The following is a 10,049-nucleotide window of genomic DNA, read 5'->3' on the forward strand; positions in this document are numbered from 1 at the left end:
GATGGTGTGTCATTGATATGTCCTGTCCTGTGTCAATGTGATGGTATATCATTGATAGGAGCTGTCCTTTGTCAATGTGAAGATACATCATTGATATGCGCTGTCTTATATCAGTGTGATGGTGTGTCATTGATAGGTGCTGACCCGCGTCAGTGTGATGGTACGTCATTGACAGGTGCTGTTCTGTGTCAGTGCGATAATGTGTCATTGATAGGTAATGTGCTGTGTCAGTGTGAAGGTACACCATTGATAGGGGCCGTACTCTGTCAGTGTGATGGTATAACATTGATAGGTACTGTCCTGTGTCACTGTGAAGGTATATCATTGATTGGTGCTGTCCTGTGTCAGTGTGATGGTATATCATTGATTGGTGCTGTCCTGTGTCAGTGTGAAGGTATATCATGGATAGGTGCTGTCCTGTGTCAGTGTGAAGGTATTTCATTGATAGGTGCTGTCCTGTGTCAATGTGATGGTATGTCATTAATAGGTGCTGTCCTGTGTCAGTGTGATGGTATATCATTGATAGGTGCTGTCCTGTGTCAATGTGATGGTATGTCATTAATAGGTGCTGTCCTGTGACAGTGTGATGGTATATCATTGAGAGGTGCTTTCCTGTGACAGTGTCATGGTGTGTCATTGATAGGTGCTGTCCTGTGTCAGTGTGATGGTGTGTCATTGATAGGTGATACCCTTTCTCAGTGTGATGGTATATCACTGATAGCTGCTGTCCTGTGTCAGTGTGAAGGTATATCATTGATATGTGGTGTCCTGTGTCAGTGTGATGGTACATCATTGATAGGTGCTGTCCTTTGTCAGTGTGATGGTATATCATTGATAGGTGCCGTCCTGTGTCAGTGTGATGGTATAGCATTGATATGTGCAGTCCTGTGTCAGTGTGATGGTGTGTCATTGATATGTCCTGTCCTGTGTCAGTGTGATGGTATATCATTGATAGGTGCTCTCCTGTACCAGTGTGATGGTATATCATTGGAAGGTGCTGTCCTGTGTCAGTGTGATGGTATATCATTGGTATGTGCTGTCCTGTGTCAGTGTGAAGGTATATCATTGATAAGTGCTGCCCTGTGTCAGTGTGATGGTATATCATTGATTAGAGCTGCTCTGTGTCAGTGTGATCGTATATCGTTGATAGGTGATACCCTATGTCAGTGTGATGGTATATCATTGATAGGTGCTGTCCTGTGTCAGTGTGAAGGTACATCATTGATAAGTGCTGCCTTGTGCCAGTGTGATGGTGTATCGTTGATCGGTGCTGTCCTGTGTCAGTGTGATGGTATATCATTGGAAGGTGCTGTCCCGTGTCTTTGTGAAGATTTATCATTGATGGATGCTGTCTTGTTTCAGTGTGATGGTGAGTCATTGATGGATGCTGTCCTGTATCAGTGTGATGGTGAGTCATTGATGGATGCTGTCCTGTGTCAGTTTGATGGTATATCATTAATAGGTGCTGTCCTGTATCAGTGTGATGGTGAGACATTGATGGATGCTGTACTGTGTCAGTGTGATGGTATATCATTGATAGGTGCTGTCCCGTGTCATTGTGAAGATATATCATTGATGGATGCTGTACTGTGTTAGTGTGATGGTATATCATTGATAGGTGCTGTCCTGTGTCAGTGTGATGGTATATAATTGAGAGGTGCTGACTTATATCAGTGTGATGGTATACCATTGATTGGTGCTCTCCTGAGTCAGTGTGATGGTATATCAGTGATAGGAGCTGTCCTTTGTCAATGTGAAGATATATCATTGATATGTGCTGTCTTATATCAGTGTGATGGTATAACATTGATAGGTGCTGACCCGCGTCAGTGTGATGGTACGTCATTGATAGGTGCTGTTCTGTGTCAGTGCGATAATGTGTCATTGATAGGTGATGTGCTGTGTCAGTGTGAAGGTACACCATTGATAGGGACCGTACTCTGTCAGTGTGATGGTATGTCATTGATATGTGCTGTCCTGCGTCAGTGTGATGGTATATCATTGATAGGTGCTGTCCAGTGTCAGTGTGATGGTATGTCATTGATATGTGCTGTATAGTGGCTGTATGATGGTACATCATTGATAGGTGCTGTCCTGTGCCAGTGTGACGGTATATCATTGATAGGTACTGTCCTGTCTCAGTGTGATGGTATAACATTGATAGGTACTGTCCTGTTTCAGTGTGATGGTATATCATTGATAGGTACTGTCCTGTGTCACTGTGAAGGTATATCATTGATAGGTGCTGTCCCGTGTCTTTGTGAAGATTTATCATTGATAGGTGCTGTCTTGTTTCAGTGTGATGGTGAGACATTGATGGATGCTGTCCTGTGTCAGTGTGATGGTGAGTCATTGATGGATGCTGTCCTGTGTCAGTTTGATGGTAGATCATTAATAGGTGCTGTCCTGTATCAGTGTGATGGTGAGACATTGATGGATGCTGTACTGTGTCAGTGTGATGGTATATCATTGATGGATGCTGTACTGTGTTAGTGTGATGGTATATCATTAATAGGTGCTGTCCAGTGTCAGTGTGATGGTATACCATTGATTGGTGCTCTCCTGAGTCAGTGTGATGGTATATCAGTGATAGGTACTGTCCTGTATCAGTGTGACGGTATATTATTGATATGTCCTGTCCTGTGTCTGTGTGACGGTATATCATTGATAGGTGCTGTCCCGTGTCAGTGTGATGCTGTATCATTGATAGGTGCTGTTCTGTGTCAGTGCGATAGTATATCATTGATAGGTGCTGTCCTATGTCAGTTGATGGTTTATCATTGATAGGTGCTGTCCTGTGTCCGTGTGAAGGTATTTCATTGATAGGTGCTCTCCTGTATCAGTGTGATGGTATATCATTGATATGTGCTGTCCTTTGTCACTGTGAAGGTATATCATTGATAAGCGTTGTCCTGTGTCAGTGTGATGGTATATCATTGATTTGTGATGTACTGTGTCAATGTGATGATATATTATTGATAGGTGCTGTCCTGTGTCAGTGTGATGGTGTGTCATTGATCGGTGATGTCCTGTGTCAGTGTGATGGTATATCATTGATCAGTGCTGTCCTGTGTCTGTGTCATGGTATATCATTGATTGGTGCTGTCCTGTGTCAGTGTGATGGTATATCATTGATAGGTGCTGTCCTGTGTCAATGTGATGGTATGTCATTAATGGGTGCTGTCATGTGTCAGTGTGATGGTATATCATTGATAGGTGCTGTCCTGTGTTAATGTGATGGTATGTCATTAATAGGTGCTGTCCTGTGACAGTGTGATAGTATATCTTTGATAGGTGCTGTCCTGTGTCAATGTGATGGTAAGTTATTAATGGGTGCTGTCCTGTGTCAGTGTGATGGTATATCATTGATAGGTGCTGTCCTGTGTCAATGTGATGGTATGTCATTAATAGGTGCTGTCCTGTGACAGTGTGATGGTATATCACTGAGAGGTGCTGTCCTGTGACAGTGTGATGGTGTGTCATTGATAGGTGCTGTCCTGTGTCAGTGTGAAGGTATATCATTGATAGGTGCTGTCCTGTGTCAGTGTGAAGGTATATCATTGATAGGTGCTGTCCTGTGTCAGTGTGATGGTGTGTCATTGATAGGTGCTGTCCTGTGTCAGTGTGATGGTATATCATTGATAGGTGCTGTCCTGTGTCAGTGTGATGGTGTGTCATTGATAGGTGCTGTCCTGTGTCAGTGTGATGGTATATCATTGATAGGTGCTGTCCTGTGTCAGTGTGATGGTATATCATTGATAGGTGCTGTCCTGTGTCAGTGTGATGGTATAACATTGATAGGTACTGTCCTGTCTCAATGTGATGGTATATCATTGAGAGGTACTGTCCTGTGTCACTGTGAAGGTATATCATGATTGGTGCTGTCCTGTGTCAGTGTGATGGTGTGTCATTGATAGGTGCTGTCCTGTGTCAGTGTGATGGTATAACATTGATAGGTACTGTCCTGTCTCAGTGTGATGGTATATCATTGATAGGTACTGTCCTGTGTCACTGTGAAGGTATATCATTGATTGGTGCTGTCCTGTGTCAGTGTGATGGTGTGTCATTGATATGTCCTGTCCTGTGTCAGTGTGATGGTATATCATTGATAGGAGCTGTCCTTTGTCAATGTGAAGATACATCATTGATATGCGCTGTCTTATATCAGTGTGATGGTGTGTCATTGATAGGTGCTGACCCGCGTCAGTGTGATGGTACGTCATTGACAGGTGCTGTTCTGTGTCAGTGCGATAATGTGTCATTGATAGGTAATGTGCTGTGTCAGTGTGAAGGTACACCATTGATAGGGGCCGTACTCTGTCAGTGTGATGGTATAACATTGATCGGTACTGTCCTGTGTCACTGTGAAGGTATATCATTGATTGGTGCTGTCCTGTGTCAGTGTGATGGTATATCATTGATTGGTGCTGTCCTGTGTCAGTGTGAAGGTATATCATGGATAGGTGCTGTCCTGTGTCAGTGTGAAGGTATTTCATTGATAGGTGCTGTCCTGTGTCAATGTGATGGTATGTCATTAATAGGTGCTGTCCTGTGTCAGTGTGATGGTATATCATTGATAGGTGCTGTCCTGTGTCAATGTGATGGTATGTCATTAATAGGTGCTGTCCTGTGACAGTGTGATGGTATATCATTGAGAGGTGCTTTCCTGTGACAGTGTCATGGTGTGTCATTGATAGGTGCTGTCCTGTGTCAGTGTGATGGTGTGTCATTGATAGGTGCTGTCCTGTGTCAGTGTGAAGGTATGTAATTGATAGGTGCTGTCCTCTGTCATTGTGATGGTGTGTCATTGATAGGTGATACCCTTTCTCAGTGTGATGGTATATCACTGATAGCTGCTGTCCTGTGTCAGTGTGAAGGTATATCATTGATATGTGGTGTCCTGTGTCAGTGTGATGGTACATCATTGATAGGTGCTGTCCTTTGTCAGTGTGATGGTATATCATTGATAGGTGCCGTCCTGTGTCAGTGTGATGGTATAGCATTGATATGTGCAGTCCTGTGTCAGTGTGATGGTGTGTCATTGATATGTCCTGTCCTGTGTCAGTGTGATGGTATATCATTGATAGGTGCTCTCCTGTACCAGTGTGATGGTATATCATTGGAAGGTGCTGTCCTGTGTCAGTGTGATGGTATATCATTGGTATGTGCTGTCCTGTGTCAGTGTTAAGGTATATCATTGATAAGTGCTGCCCTGTGTCAGTGTGATGGTATATCATTGATTAGAGCTGCTCTGTGTCAGTGTGATCGTATATCGTTGATAGGTGATACCCTATGTCAGTGTGATGGTATATCATTGATAGGTGCTGTCCTGTGTCAGTGTGAAGGTACATCATTGATAAGTGCTGCCTTGTGTCAGTGTGATGGTGTATCGTTGATCGGTGCTGTCCTGTGTCAGTGTGATGGTATATCATTGGAAGGTGCTGTCCCGTGTCTTTGTGAAGATTTATCATTGATGGATGCTGTCTTGTTTCAGTGTGATGGTGAGTCATTGATGGATGCTGTCCTGTATCAGTGTGATGGTGAGTCATTGATGGATGCTGTCCTGTGTCAGTTTGATGGTATATCATTAATAGGTGCTGTCCTGTATCAGTGTGATGGTGAGACATTGATGGATGCTGTACTGTGTCAGTGTGATGGTATATCATTGATAGGTGCTGTCCCGTGTCATTGTGAAGATATATCATTGATGGATGCTGTACTGTGTTAGTGTGATGGTATATCATTGATAGGTGCTGTCCTGTGTCAGTGTGATGGTATATAATTGAGAGGTGCTGACTTATATCAGTGTGATGGTATACCATTGATTGGTGCTCTCCTGAGTCAGTGTGATGGTATATCAGTGATAGGTACTGTCCTGTATCAGTGTGAAGGTATATTATTGATATGTCCTGTCCTGTGTCCGTGTGACGGTATATCATTGATAGGTGCTGTCCCGTGTCAGTGTGATGCTGTATCATTGATAGGTGCTGTTCTGTGTCAGTCTGATGGTATATAATTGATAGGTGCTGTCCTGTGTCAGTGTGATGGTATATAATTGATAGGTGCTGTCCTGTGTCAGTGTGATGGTATATTATTGATATGTGCTGTCCTGTGTCAGTGCGATGGCTTATCATTGACAGGTGAAGTCCTGTGTCAGTGTGATGGTACAGCATTGATATGTGCTGTCCTGTGTCAGTGTGATGGTGTGTCATTGATAGGTGCTGTCCTGAGTCAGTGTGAAGGTATATCATTGATAGGTGCTGTCCCGTGTCAGTATGATGGTATATCATTGATAGGTGCTGTCCTGTGTCAGTGTGATGGTGTGTCATTGATAGGTGCTGTCCTGTGTCAGTGTGATGGTATATCATTGATAGGTGCTGTCCCGCATCAGTGTGATGGTGAGACACTGATGGATGCTGTACTGTGTCAGTGTGATGGTATATCATTAATAGGTGCTGTCCCGTGTCATTGTGAAGATATATCATTGATAGGTGATAGCCTTTGTCAGTGTAATTGTATATCATTGATAGGGGCTGTCCTGTGTCATTGTGAAGATATATCATTGATAGGTGATAGCCTTTGTCAGTGTAATTGTATATCATTGATAGGGGCCGTCCTGTGTCAGTGTGATGGTGTGTCATTGATTGTTGCTGATCTGAGTCAGTGTGATGGTATATCATTGATCGGTGCTGTCCTGTGTCAGTGTAATTGTATATCATTAATAGGGGCTGTCCTGAGTCAGTGTGATGGTGTGTCATTGATAGGTGCTGTGCTCTGTCAGTGTGATAGTATGTCATTGATAGGTGCTGTCCTCTGTCAGTGTGATGGTATGTCATTGATAGGTAATACCCTTTCTCAGTGTGATGGTATATCACTGACAGATGCTGTCCTGTGTCAGTGTGAAGGTATATCATTGATATGTGCAGTCCTGTGTCAGTGTGATGGTACATCATTGATAGGTGCTAGACTCTGTCAGTGTGATGGTATATCACTGATAGCTGCCGTCCTGTGTCAGTGTGAAGGTATATCATTGATATGTGCAGTCTTGTGTCAGTGTGATGGTATATCATTGGTAGGTGCTGTCCTGTGTCAGTGTGATGATATATCATTGATTTGTGATGTACTGTGTCAATGTGATGATATATTATTGATAGGTGCTGTCCTGTGTCAGTGTGATGGTATATCATTGTTAGGTTCTGTCCTGTTTCAATGTGCAGGATTGTCATTTATAGGTACTGTTCTGTGTCAGTGCGATGGTATATCATTGATAGGTGCAGTCCTGTGTCAGTGTGATGCTATATCATTGATAGGTGCTGTTCTGTGTCAGTGTGATGGTATGTCATTGATAGATGCAGTCCTGTGTCAGTGTGATGCTATATCATTGATAGGTGCTGTTCTGTGTCAGTGCGATGGTATATCATTGATAGGTGCAGTCCTGTGTCAGTGTGATGCTATATCATTGATAGGTGCTGTTCTGTGTCAATGTGATGGTATGTCATTGATAGATGCAGTCCTGTGTCAGTGTGATGCTATATCATTGATAGGTGCTGTTCTGTGTCAGTGCGATGGTTTATCATTGATAGATGCAGTTCTGTGTCAGTGTGATGCTATATCATTGATAGGTGCTGTTCTGTGTCAGTGCGATGGTTTATCATTGATAGATGCTGTCCTGTGTCAGTGTGATGGTGAGACATTGATAGGTGCTGTCCTGTGTCAGTGTGATGCTGTATCATTGATAGGTGCTGTGCTGTGTCAGTGTGATGGTATATCATTGATAAGTGTTGTCCTGTGTCACTGTGAAGGTATATCATTGATCGGTGCTCTCCTGTGTCAGTATGATGGTATATCATTGGTATGTGCTGTCCTGTGCCAGTGTGAAGGTATATTATTGATAGGTGCTGTCCTGTATCAGTGTGATGGTATATCATTGATAGGTGCTGTCCTGCGTCAGTGTGATGGTGAGACACTGATGGATGCTGTACTGTGTCAGAGTGATGGTATATCATTAATAGGTGCTGTCCCGTGTCATTGTGAAGATATATCATTGATAGGTGATAGCCTTTGTCAGTGTAATTGTATATCATTGATAGGGGCCGTCCTGTGTCAGTGTGATGGTGTGTCATTGATTGATGCTGATCTGAGTCAGTGTGATGGTATATCATTGATCGGTGCTGTCCTGTGTCAGTGTGATGGTATATCATTGATAGGTGCTGTCCTGTGTTTCTGTGATGGTATATCTTGTCAATATGAATTCCACATATTGCCACCTTCTCTGACAATATTCCTTCTGAATTACGTATCTCCTAGTCTCTCATCATGAAAGATTTGTTTGCTTATATAGCTCTTAAAATTTTAATTTCTTTACCTGATATTCCTGGCATATATGAGTAAACCTTACCCTCGCAAGTAAGTTCTTTAAGGAGATCTGGAATAGTCTTCTCAACCAACCCCTGACCAGATCGTACCTTCTGGTGCAGCATTTTAGGTTCCACTGTGGTTTTCTTTACCACTTCAACAAAACTCACTGGTTTATCCAGGTTTCCCACAACCATCTTCCCAGTGCTTCTTCTGAACCCCAATATTGTGACTCTATGTGGCCCTCCTTTTTATAGTGAAAACACCTCAGCCCTTTTAGTTCACTTTCCCCTTCATGGGTTTTGTTTCTGTGGCAAACCTTACTATGGTCAATGAGATCTCCTTTTACCTTACCACCTGAGATTTCTCTCTTCTCCAATTTTAATCCCTCACAGACTGAAATTGATGTTGGTAGCCAAACTTTCAGTAATGAAGCATGTCATCATCATCAGCCATTTCCACTGTTCATCTTGTCGTTTTAACTCTCTGCTTTTTCAATGAGTTCTCACTACCTCAGGAAGTGAACTTCTCATGAAGAACATCATATGTTTGATTCAGTTTCAATCCACTTATCCACCTATCAAAATTACTTTGTTTGATCCTTTCAAAATCAATGTACATGAGACCAGTTTCCCTCCTTCAATTCCTGAAACATTGTGTGAGGCTTCTGGTACTAGCTCATACACACTTAAGATGGCATTTTCCTTCTTATTATACTCCCTGGGTCTTTCTCTCCAATACATCAATAGCTCAACCTATCAAATTTGGATTAACAATACCCACCTGGTCACCAGCTATTTCATTTGTTGAGCCTGTTTCTCAAATGCAATGAAAAAGGCTTCTACATTTGTTCTTGTCAAACTTAGGCAACGTTTGAATACATTTCAGCAGATCCCCACCAGGCCTTTGGCTACGAAGTATTTCCTCATCCTCACGAAGTCTACTTTCTGCCTTCACCTTTGCTTGTTTAAGTCAATGTCCCTCTCTAATTGCCAACTTCTAAAATTCAAATTCTCTCTCTCTCTCTCTCTCTGCTTTTCTTCTGTGAGGGCTATTCTTACCTCTTGTTTGCCTCCAACTCAAGCTGCTTGATTTGCTATTGAATTATAACCATTCCCAAAGAATCCAACGGCATATCCAGCAACTGTAAATGTTGAGCTATTGCTGCAGTTACCGCCCCTATTCACACAGACAATGGTAACCCCAGCTCCAAATGGTCTGCCATTTCCAAAAGCTCAGCTTTGCTCACATTCTGTAAAATTCCTGAAGTGAATTCTTCCTTCCCCCAGGAAACACTTAGTGACCGAAAGGGCCATTACTAAATGAGGCACACCTTGTTTAAGCCAACCGAGTACAATACCTAAAACAAAAGGCATTAACACCTAACACTGGTCACCTTTTCAGCCAACAACCCTAAACCCAACTGAGATTTTGATCCCAAAAGAGACCCCAATTTGTTATGGACCAAACCAAACACCCTCAAAATATTTTAAGAAGGTCACCTAGACCCTACCGTTTTCTTATGTTAAAAGCAAAGGTAAAGTGCTGTGGTCCAGATGCAATTTGATTGGTCAAACCACTTGACATTAAGCAAACCACAGTTTATCCAAACACTTTAAAAAATAACAAAAGAAAGAAGAACTTAGAATAATTTAATTATATTGGAAAACTTAACAGGATAATAGATGAGGTAA

The sequence above is a fragment of the Chiloscyllium punctatum genome, chromosome 34, assembly GCF_047496795.1.
Source record: "Chiloscyllium punctatum isolate Juve2018m chromosome 34, sChiPun1.3, whole genome shotgun sequence".
NCBI lineage: Eukaryota > Metazoa > Chordata > Chondrichthyes > Orectolobiformes > Hemiscylliidae > Chiloscyllium > Chiloscyllium punctatum.